At 36.0% G+C, this 11,875-nt stretch overlaps 1 long non-coding RNA gene across 1 annotated transcript; it reads left to right on the forward strand.

The window, feature by feature from the left end:
* The first annotated feature begins 6,051 nt into the window (after nucleotides 1–6,051).
* On the forward strand, nucleotides 6,052–8,198 carry LOC112450551. Its single transcript, XR_003039204.2, has 3 exons — nucleotides 6,052–6,229; nucleotides 6,316–6,392; nucleotides 7,704–8,198. It is a non-coding gene; the product is annotated as an uncharacterized LOC112450551 (long non-coding RNA).
* The last annotated feature ends 3,677 nt before the right edge of the window (nucleotides 8,199–11,875 follow it).

Genomic DNA, 11,875 nt, shown 5'->3' on the forward strand with positions numbered 1-11,875 from the left:
AAGTTCTATTAAAGATGGACGAAAACAAAACACACACACACAACGAAGATGTTTTCTCTCTAAATCAATTTCTGCACACTGAGCATGCCGAAAAGATGAGTAGTGCAGCTCTCAAGGAGCTATAGAAGAGAAAAATATCCATAAGACCAGTGAATTTATGATACATTAAACACAATAAACTGTTTTGAAGGTCTGCAAGGGCAATTTACCTGCATTTTTTAGTGCTTCCAAGACAAAATCAAATATGACTGAAATTCTTATTAATACACAGAACCCCCTAATCAGCCATCACACGTATCCCTCAGACCTTTTCTTTTTTTAGATAAAAGCTTTGATCATTTGCGCACATTGCTGCAGAAGCACTCTGCATTAGACATTAGTCTAACCTAGACAAAGACGTTTGCCTCTTTCTCACTAGTCTGTGCTCTAAGACTGATGTCATGGTTGATAATGTACTAACTATGGATAACTGTTAGAACATGACTACAAAGTTGACTAGACTGTCCCTTTATTGTTTGACCTATTTTCAGACACTTCAACTGTCTGTAAGTCAACGAATGCATGTGATAGTTGGCATCTGGCCACAAATTTTGCTGACAAAGTTTTAATTGAATAATACATTGACCATCCATTTGAGAAAAAAGATATTGTGCAGATTAGTTTATAACTTCATGACTTTATTTCCTTTGGTTTTCATGACTTTGCAATGAGTATCTTTAAGATTAAATGTAGACTTTTTACCAGGTTACACAAACATTAGAAATCCTGCATGTTTCCCAGATGTGCATCGCAGAACATTGCAGTTTTGATCAAAGCAAAGCAAGTATGAGATGTGGAGAAAGTCGCAGTCCTACAGGCATCTTCCCAAAGTCTTTCTCATGCCTCTTCATGTTAGCCCGACAAGTCCGAAGCTGCTACCACTTTAGCTTTATCTGTGGCGTCGTGTTCAGACACCTTGAGTTTACACAGTCTGCCCCAGATGGCACCCCTCAGCTCTGTTTTCTTTAGGCCTGTCATCTACTGTAACGTCTTAATTGACGTTTACCCCAGTTTGGTGCTGTCAGCCACCCGGAGTTTGTGTCTGAAGAGCAGCCCAGCAGAACAGTTTCCCAGGCTCCAGCTTTAGGTAGAAAATTACACCTGAGCACTTGTGTTTTAGTATTCTTCAGTCTTCACACCCAGGGTGGGTTGGAAATGCTGTGAAAAAGAAAAGCAGCTACATTTATTCTGACATCAGCTCAAATAGGATTTGTAGCCTAAATAAAACCCCGACTGCCTACCCTGCATTATTTATTAAAACAAAAACAAAAACAAAAAAATCCCAAATAAAATCCATTTAATAAATTAAAGACATAGCATTCCTTGAAGGAATGCATATCCCCTCCTCCCTTTCATGCCAGATATTTAAACTAAAATGATCCTGAATAGAGTTATAGCTGTTTTGGTCAAACCTTATATTTGACATCATGGACAAGAGACGTGTTAGAGCTTAGAGAATAAGTCAAGGATGACTTTCAGCTACTACCACACCAATTTTAGCTCAGTATCTAACTGAGTTAAACCCATTTATGTGTTGGCTAAGGTTGATTAGCCATCTTGAATTGGGGTGATTCCAAAGATTAATCAGTTGTAAAAGTACGTCCAATAATTACTTCCTGAGAGTTACATCCAAAACTGTTCTTCAGTTCATGAGATATTTTGCTAACAGACAGACAGGTTTACTGACAAAAACTATTGCTAAATTTATAAGGAAAAGTATTGCTCAATGTGTAGCCTATTGAGTATGTGTTGGGGATTATGCTAAGCTACTATCACATTAAATTTGATCTTAAAATCTGTGAAATTGGCCGAGTTGCAGCCATTTGTGTTTTTTAGGGACGACTGGCTATGGTGGCCATCTTAAATTATGTTGGTTTCAAAAGTGAATCAATTGTAGATGTGTATCCAATAATTATTTCCTGAAAGTTTCATTAAAATCCATCCAGTAATTTGTGAGATATTTTGCTAACAAACAGGCAGAGTTGACTGTAAGAGTTAATAACAAAGTTTTAAAAGCAGAACACGTTCAAGACAAATCTCAGCTTCTACGACTCTAAATTTTATATCGCTATTTATAACATTGGCTGAGTTATAGCCATTGTTGTGTTTGCTAAATTTGCTTAGCTGTGGCGGCCATCTTGAATGGGGTTGACTTCAAAGTTAATTGTGAATATCCATCCATGATTCATGAGACATTTTGCTAACAATACAGGCAAATGAATACCCCTGCTCCCATCACACACACACTCACACACACACCCACACACCTACACACACATTATTCCCCTTTCCCCTTCAGCAGCGGATGAAAAAGACCAAATAAAGTCCATTTCTTAAAAGAACAGCAACATGCTGAGTTTATAATTGCGTATAATCTGCTCATCTGAGACTGAGTGTTTCTTCAGTCATGCAAAACATGTAACTGTAGAAATCTACAGTATATTTCCAATTTTCAGTTCAATGTGCACAAACTTAAGGGTAGAAGTGAAAGCCAGAATGTCTGCAGAGTTATTGTCACACTCTACAGACTGAGTCAACGTTCCAGCTGTACAAACACGACATCTTTGAGCAAAAAAATGAGCAATATTTTCAAAAAAGTCAAGTAAAGAAAGAGCATAATATCGCACTTTATTCACCTAATGCCACATTCATTTTAATTCTTGAGATCAAACAAACAGTGATTCCTAAACAAAATCTCAGTGCCTCCTTGTTGTGTGGTTATGGAGGAATCACCAAGGAAATTTGGGCGCACACAAGATTTCAGTTATACAAAGTCAACTCTTTCTGTTTTCTCAACATTGTTTGAGGATTGGCCTTTCTTTTTAGTAACTTGACTTTGAATATATGCTGAAGTGATTACCACACAGCTGGAACTTGTGAATGAACTTGTGAGGAATGCGAGGTATTTAACTTAAATGTATCCAGGAGTAATCCTCCTAAGCGTTTAAGTTGGCAATGATGATACGGCTGCATTTTATCTTCACTGATGGAAGCAGAAAGTTTTCCACCATCTGTAACTCTAAAATGAGATGTGAGTGTGAGCAGCTTTATAGCCCAGCTTCACTTTCATTTACCAGATTTACAGTTTATAGAAACAAAGCAGGCTGACCTGTAATTTCAGAGAAGCAATGCAGCTTTACAGCAAAGTGCATAAAATATAATGAAACAGTGGCTGTTTTGCAATTTATAATACTGAATGTGGAAGTCTTTCTATTTTTATACAAGACACCAGCAGAAAGAACAGTGAGAATTCTCATTTTCTGAAACTAGGCCCAGCTTCAGCAGACAAAACAAAAACTCGCCGTTCATTTTTCAACACAATAACTTGGACCAAACATTCGCGGGCCTCTGCGATCACTTAAAAACATACCCTTTCAATATCCCGCTTATCTTTTTGCAAATAGACTCTGGGTCCAGACGCCACAGCTGAACAGTGGTCAGAGCTGTCGCCTCGCAGCAAGAAGGTCGCAGGTTTGGCTCCTCTGTGTGGAGTTTACATGTTCTCCCCTTGAACTCTGTATACTCTGGTTTCCTCCCACAAACCAAAAACATACATGTTAGGTTCACTGGTAATTCTAAATTATCCCTCTGTGTGAGTGAGAGTGTGAATGGTTGCTTGTCTCTTCGTGTCCCCTGTGATGGACTTGTGACCTGTCCTCTTGCTGGAGACAGGCACCAGCTCCCCCAGGCAGGAGAAAGCAGGTAAAAGAAAATGGACAGATGGACGGACTTTAGCCCCCAGGGTGATTTGGCCCCTGAATCGTCTCACCTCCAAAGAATGTAACATGCAGGCTGCAGTAGCAAGACTTCCTCACATGCTGCAGAAATCACCAAACATTTGCTACATTTATATACATAGTGCTTTTAAAGGTAAAAAAGTAATAAAATTGTAAATCAGTTCAGTTTGGGTAATTAATAAATCTTTGCTCATTGACGTGTATATATTCATTTGAATCACACTGTAAAATCTTCTGAATGGACCACAGAGGAGCAAACAACTGGAACTTAACAGTTTAAATAAGTAGGTGATAGCCACTCATAGTGATAGCCAATCATTTCATGATTTAATGGTTGCATGGCCCTGTCAGTAACTATTTTGTTGTCATATGTGGCTACATTTAGATAAAAACCTTTTAACATCTGGGGCCACCTCCTAAAGATAAAGAGCATATTTATAGAAACAAACTTAAAACTTGAATTCAAGCTCTCAAGGCATTTGTCAGAGATGTTTTGAATTGATTATTTAAAATTGACCATTAAAAATAAATAACTGCACACAATGGCTCTTACAGACAATCTGCTTTGAGACTGCGAAGCAGCAAACTTACAATCATATGCTTTTCTTTGCAAATAAATCATAGAATGACGATCAGTCTGCTGTGTTTGCATTGAACTGACAGTGTAACAGACTCCATGCAGAGGTACATCCATCAAATCATCCCGAATAAACAATGTCATGGTTTTGTTTTTTGCTGGACTAAAATAATCCACTTATAACTTCATTATTTCCTGTGTTTCTTTGAAACAACACATACAGATCAGTACATTTTCCTGTCTATTTTATTACAGCAGCTTCTACTTGAAGCAACCAGAACCGGTTCATCGGCGACAGAAGAACATGATGTTCTCACTTCTACACGCCGCTGTAAGTCACTTTGTTCTTCACTCAAGTTGTTTGCACCTCATAAAAATATTTCTTTGGCTGATATTTTTACAGAAACCAGATGTTGCGAGTTCCAGTATTCCCAATATGAGTAAAAAAAAATCTTCTATTTCTGACATTCTCTTTCCGAATTATGTGTGAAAGTTTGGAGAAAGTCCTGCATGAGTTTGTTCTTCTTTTGATGGGCAGCTGGTTGGAACAAGCGTGAACTTTTCAAATCCAAAACACCCAGAATGGAAATTTTTATGTAACCTGTTCCTTTTGAGGCAAATTTATGTTATGCCTTTTGATTTTCAGAATTATTTTTGTTGTTTAAAATGATTAATGTAATTGCTTTATGACAGTATGTGAGCACAGAGCCATTTCTTGGAGGAACGCACACCACCAGATTAATTTACTGATAGTCAATGTTGATACTGATGTATGATCATCAAGCCTCTTCTGCAGTCGAATTGTTTCTACTTTTATCTGAATCATTTGGAAATAGTCATGCAGAAACTAACTTTAGATTTAAAATGTAAAATCCCTTTTTTTAATAGCAATTATCAGAAAATCATTGGATGTTTCTCTCAGGTTAAATCCTGAAATCAAACACAGTCAGGACAATTTTTGTTATATATTCAAGTTTTAACTATTTTCACTGGTTTTTAATACAGTTTGAGTTGTGTTTTTATGATACTTTTACTCAACTTGTTTTCTGTTTACTGTTTATATTTCTGTGTTTTAATTTATGTTGTTTTAATCTTGTTCTATATTTGATGGTTGGCGTAAAATGTGAAGCACTTTGGTCAACCGCTGTTGTTTTAAATGTGCTATAAAAAAAAATTGACACTGACATTTTAAATGTAATTTGAAATGAACATTGGGACCCTTTTTTAAATGATCTGATTTCTTGTAAAAAAAAATTCTTTATCCCTGTGATGTGTTTTGTTTTAAAATAACCATTTTTATATAATAAAAAGGAAAAATGGTCAGTTAAATGAATTATTTCTGCTCAGCAGAGAAACTTGGACCAACTTGTTTGACTGAAGGACGAAATCTGGTATCAAAGAAAACATAAATTCAAAATTACTCTGAGGTGAGTGACCCAGTATTGTGTGGATATTTCTCATTCTTTATATTTTTGTGCCCATAATGTAGAGACATGATATCAACACTTTAAGGTCCGAGAACAAGATTCGACTCTGATGTTGAATCATTTTCATGATTGTTTCTTCTTCTTTTTTTTTTGCCTTTTAATTTGATCACAACTCTTTGGCTTCTTAAAAAATTAAATCAAAACCCAAAAAGTTGTTCAGGCAAGCAGAACTGAAAAGTGTAGTGAACCATTAACCGCTGTATTAAAAAAAAAAAAAAAGACACGTACACTCCACCTGGTGTTGCTGCTACCTGCTGTTTCTGCTCATCCACCTCTATGAGCCTATACAGCATTTCCAACCCAACGAGAACAGACGGTGTGGAGAGTGACTTATTGGATTGGATCCCATCCAGCAGTGACTTATACGCTCAACCTATATGTCACAGATGGTAGGATTTCTGTGTGGTTGATATAGGAAATCCACTAAGGAGTATTGATCTCTCTAAGATCTGCTCTCTCTGCCTGATCTCCACAGGATCTGAACATCCACAGAGACCTGGAAGGGAGAGGAGCTGCTGGATTCTCATCCTACCCTTAACGGCTGAAATTTAGGTATTTTTGTTCAAATTATTACAAATCTAATATAAATCTTATGGCCACAAAAAATGATTATAATCACTCTTTGTTGTTGTCCAATAAATGTTCAACATAAAACCAGCTGCTTAATTGTGCTGTAAGTTTAAAAATCCTGAAATTTTTGCAGCAAACGATCCAAGTTATATTTAAAACTTGTTTTGTCGGAAATATTCTGAGTAAGTGTTGCATCTAAAGCAAATAAAAGTGTGTCAACGAGGAAACTCATTGTTCACTCACTGTTTGCTTGCTGACTGATTTCTGGGTAGATTAGGTTCAAAACTACAACGATAATGATGCCTCAGAGATGTCTCCAACACACACACTCACACACTCAAAAAAACAATGGGCCTTTGGATTACTTCAGAAAGATTTGCTCTGACTTGCGACACACTGAGATATTCCTGTAAATGGGTTCTACTGCTTGATGAAACATTGCTTGCCACACATCCAAACACAAGTGAATTTTAAGCATCTGCAGTGAAACACAATAGTTCATACTGCTGATACTTAAAGTATTTGACAAAAAAATGGTATCAATACATAATGCAGTCCGGGTACATACCTAGTACTTACCAGGTCCCTACGAGGACCATGCTGTAAAATGAAGTAACTTCCACTGTACTAACAGGTACCCAGTACTTACCTGGTACATAACAGGTACTAATACGTACTTGATAAGTAGTGGCTGTATAATGTATTGCTACCACAATAATCATAACATCTTGCTAAGAATTTGGATCCTCTGTGATTACTACAACCAGCGTTCAGTCTTCATCTAAAAGTTATATTTATTGATTAAAATTTTTTTGGATAAAACAAATTCATAGTTTAAATTTGGATGCGGTTTTACCATGGGTTAAAAAACAAAACAAAACACTTTTGGCACACAAAATAACAAATCTGTACCTCAGTATTGTTCCTTAAAGAAGGAAACTGATTAATAAAAGGATGTAATGACAGCAAAAACAGCCCCTGTTATTTTTTATCTATGTAAGATAAGTATATTTATCTCTTATAGCATGTTGAAAGTATGCTAAAAGCAGCTAGCACTTTTAAATTTGGTCTAATTTTATTTCTTCAGTGATCCATTAATGGAGTCCCAAACATAAACTGCAGGAACTACTGCCCAAACAGAAGTGACTTATGAAAACAACTTGTTTTGTCTTTTGTCTGAACTCTATGCTAATGTTCTGCTGTTTTACTACATCAACATGTCTGATGAACAAGAGCATACAACTCTCCTACTCCCCTCCCCTCCCCTCCCCTCCCCTCCCTTCTCTCTGGCAGTTTTAATCTTCAGTGATACAGTCACGTCCTGCGTTGTCATCTGCCATTAAAACTCTGGTGAAAACGTAACCTGCAGCCTGCACCTCCATTCCCTGCATCCTCCCTTCATTACCGTGCTCCATGGGTGAGCCAGAGCGCACGGTGTGGTAATCCCTGCTGGAAGGCGTCGCCATACTGTCATTACTGAACGAATGCCACTCTCACACCAACATGCACACAGGAGATGGGTTGTAATAGCTGCATATTGTATAGCTAAAGGTTTATATTTCTCCACAGGGGACGTTATGCTGGTGAGATTTATCCTCTGTAGTGAGTTAGAGGCATGGACTAGTTTTATTTGTTGTTACTGATGTCATATTGTAAGGTATAAACTTATGTCGGACTGCTGTGAGGTTTATTGCTGTTTGCACAATTCCATGAAATGACAGAATCTGCACAGCATGTAAAAATAAATGTATGATATGTAATCCATAGAGAATGTTAGCAGTAACCTTTATACCTAACCTTTTTGATTGGTGACTGCCTGAACCAAGAGAAAGGAAAATAACTCTATATTGTTAAATAATTCTCCCTTAAGTGCTCTGTTTTACTTACAAAATTAGCAAGCAGTTATTGGAAAAAAGCAAACTGGGTTTTAAATATAAAAGAGAACCTGATGCAGCTTTCCAAATCCACCCTATAAAAAATGCTACAACAAAGACTTTTTTCTCTAAAGTTTTTTTTTTTTTCAGAAATGTTTTTATACCAAATTAAACTACACAATTTACAAACTAAAAAAATGCATTAGAATTATTTGAAGGACATAATTGTTAGGTTTATGCTGTGCAACATGATGCATGATTGTAGTAGTTTATTGTTCAATTTTTTATTTGAAATTGTATGAAAAATAATGTGCAAAAAAATGGTTTGACGAGTCAAATATAAACTTATGAGTATCCCTTTTTATCTACATCACAACAAAAAGGCTCTAATTGTTGTTTAATAACGAAAAAATAATCATAAAATATTTAATATTCCAAATAAAAACAACACCAACAGACATTTTTTTTTGTTTGAAGCATGTTAAATGGATGATGTTAAATCTAGTTTCACCAGCAGAGGTCACTAAAGTTAATTATTTAGCTTTTTTTTTTTCTTTTTTTACATGAAAATGTGTGATTGCAATAATGCAGAAGCAGTTGCATCCTGCTTGTGTGGTTTTTGTTCTGTAGGAGATATTTTTATTCAGAAACACTCTCTGAATAGTTTTGTCATTTCTTAATCACAAACCTATAAACACCAAATGTTAAATTTATTTTTTATTTTTAAATCATAGTATGTTTGACACCATCTCATGTATTTTAGTCCCACTAGTTAATAAACTGTTTTATAAAAGCAGGTATTTGTCTTATTATTTTGACATTTATGTAGTAATTAACAAGTATGATTGGTCTGATGTTTTATAAATCATGTTGAGCAAAATTGCTAGCAGTCTGACTGAATTTCAGACCGGAAGGAAAAATAAAAAAAAAAATAAAAATGTGAAGGAAAAAAAAAACTGAACTCACCTCCTGGATGTGACAGCAAACAGTGTATTCACTTCAATTTATGAGGTATCATGGCAGGTAATGAAGCAGAAAGGTCAGGGTGGGATGTGTTTTCATTCTGCTCTAAACCGACAGGTCAGATTTCCACTTTTCACGCCTCAGCTCTGTGACTGCAGCTGGTGCCCTTTTGGTTAAAACAATACATTCACCGTGGTCACTCATACATCATATCATCCATTTTCCATCTTATTGGCAATGACACACAGAGGACTCAGAAATACCACAGAATAGATTTTTTTTTTTATTTCCCACCTGCAGCCTTAGACATAATATAAACAGGCTGTAATGTAAGCCATACATTATGAATCCAATTTGTTTGGTGAGATCAGGTATTTGAAGGGCATCGTAGATCTGCACAGCTACCACTAGATGGCAGTATGCTTGAGAATGTAGAGCCCAACAAAACACTGAAAATTATTTTATGCATAATTGGGCTACTTGTGACTTTTAAAACATGATAAATAAGGAGGTTTAAGTTGCATTCTCTAAGGTGCATTCTCACAGATGTCAAAAATTTATCTTTATTATCACTGACCTCCGCCAAGGAGGAATATGTTTTTGGTAGCCTTTGTGTGTTTGTCTGTGCAAAAGATTACTGAAAAAAATAATGAACAGATTTTGATTAAATTTTCAGGAAATGCTGAGGTTGTTACAAAGGTCAAATGATAAAATTTTTGTGGTGATCGGGATCACAATCAGGGTTCTACAATGTTTTAATGACCCTGTGGCCTAAATCATATACAATGATGACATCTTCATCATGTGATGTCATCATTGTATATTAAGAAAAGATCGATTCCGTTATGATCTCACAATGATAATGGGTCTTGGTGGTTTTTCTGAGTGCTTCTAGTTGCTTTTTTTGATGAGTAAAATGCCAGCGGACTGAGTAATACAGGTTGGTTTAATCCATGTTGACAAAACAACAAGCATGATGAAAATAAGCATGAAAATATCTCAGTTTAAGTATCTAAGTTTATCTAAGGTAATATCTAAGTTTGAATAATGATTCTAACTTTTTTGTATTGCTAACTGGTTGTATTTATATTTATTTTTATTTATTCATATTTTACTGTTTTCCTATTTTTTTTTAGTTTATCATACATTTTCCTTAGCATTAACTCAGTTGCAGCTTCTTCAGACAAATTAAGAAAGGCATTTAGTGCTCAGAATTCAGACTACAATTCTACAGAAAATGAAATTTCCCTTTGTAATAATTGTGTTTGTTTGTTTATAAATTCGAATTTTATTAAGGAGTGTAATCTTTCCTTATATTCATGAGGCCAATTATTTTACACCCAATGATTTCAGGGTGTGGTGGAGTTTAAAACATATCAGGAGAGTCAACAAACATCACTGAATAAGTGTTATATTGTTATTTTAATAGTGGTGACAGAGTTTGGGTTTGAGCAAATTGACCTTTTTTCCTGTTTTACCAGAATCAAAAACTAAAACAAAAAAAAAAAAAATGCTTTTTTGTAGTGTTTTTCTTATCTTGACTGCTCAGTGCCTGGGATCAAATCACAAAAGCATCATCAAAATAATATCAAGTGGTCTAATATTGGCACAGTGCTGCGGCGGTTAGAGCTGATCCCAGGAAGACGGTTGCAGGATTTCCTCCAGACCCGGGGCCTTTCTGGGTGGAGTTTGCATGTTTTCCCTGTGCACACATGGGTGTACTCCAGTTATTCCAGTTTCCTCCCACAAACCAATAACATGCATGTTAGGTTAACTGGTAACTCTAAATTGTACCTGTGAGAGTGTGAATGGTTGGTTGTCTCTGGCCCGAGTCCAGAGTGTCCCCCGCCTCTCGACAGTGACGGCCGATAGGACCAGCTCCCCCCGATCAGGACAGGAGAAGTGTAGAGAAAAAGATGGATGAATTATCTAATATTTGCTCTGTATATGACATTACAAAACAGAGTTTCATAATTTACCACAGCTAAGTTAAGTCAATGCCTCAGTGACGCTGTTTCAACAAGTAGCAGGACTGCTGCAGGCCTGCTGGATTTTTATTCATTGTTCAAACATGTTTCTATGTGTCAGAATCTTTCTCCCACAGAATTGTAATTATTTTACACTCTAAATTGCTCAACATCTTCAGCGTGGCATTCTTAGAAGGTCTGTCATGACATTTATGAGTTTAATGTGAGCCCAAAAATACGATATGTTTGACTCCTAAGGTTTTGAAAACTTTTTGCAAAGTTTTTTTTTAAGGAATCAACATGTTATCATGTTAAAAATATCATTTAAATAGTAAGTATTAAAAAGTTAAAAAAAAATGCATTTCCAGTGAAAAATATCAAACAAGCATAAATGCAAATTATATTTTTTTTAAAGTTGAGCGATGCAGCAGTTGGACAGTCTCCAAAAACTTCTAAATAATTTTTTCCTCAAGGACACAGTCTATTTAAAGCACACAAAGAACACATGCAGGGTGAGTTAAGAAACATGCTGATTTTACAAAGGCACACATTATAAGTGATACAGGCAGGGCGGGCCACGTTGATCCATAACACAACACGTCTAAGAGTCAGAAGATAACTTCTTGTCCTTTACAAGGAAGAACCTCCTAACACGTTACAG

The sequence above is a fragment of the Kryptolebias marmoratus genome, linkage group LG9, assembly GCF_001649575.2.
Source record: "Kryptolebias marmoratus isolate JLee-2015 linkage group LG9, ASM164957v2, whole genome shotgun sequence".
Classification (NCBI taxonomy): Eukaryota; Metazoa; Chordata; class Actinopteri; order Cyprinodontiformes; family Rivulidae; genus Kryptolebias; species Kryptolebias marmoratus.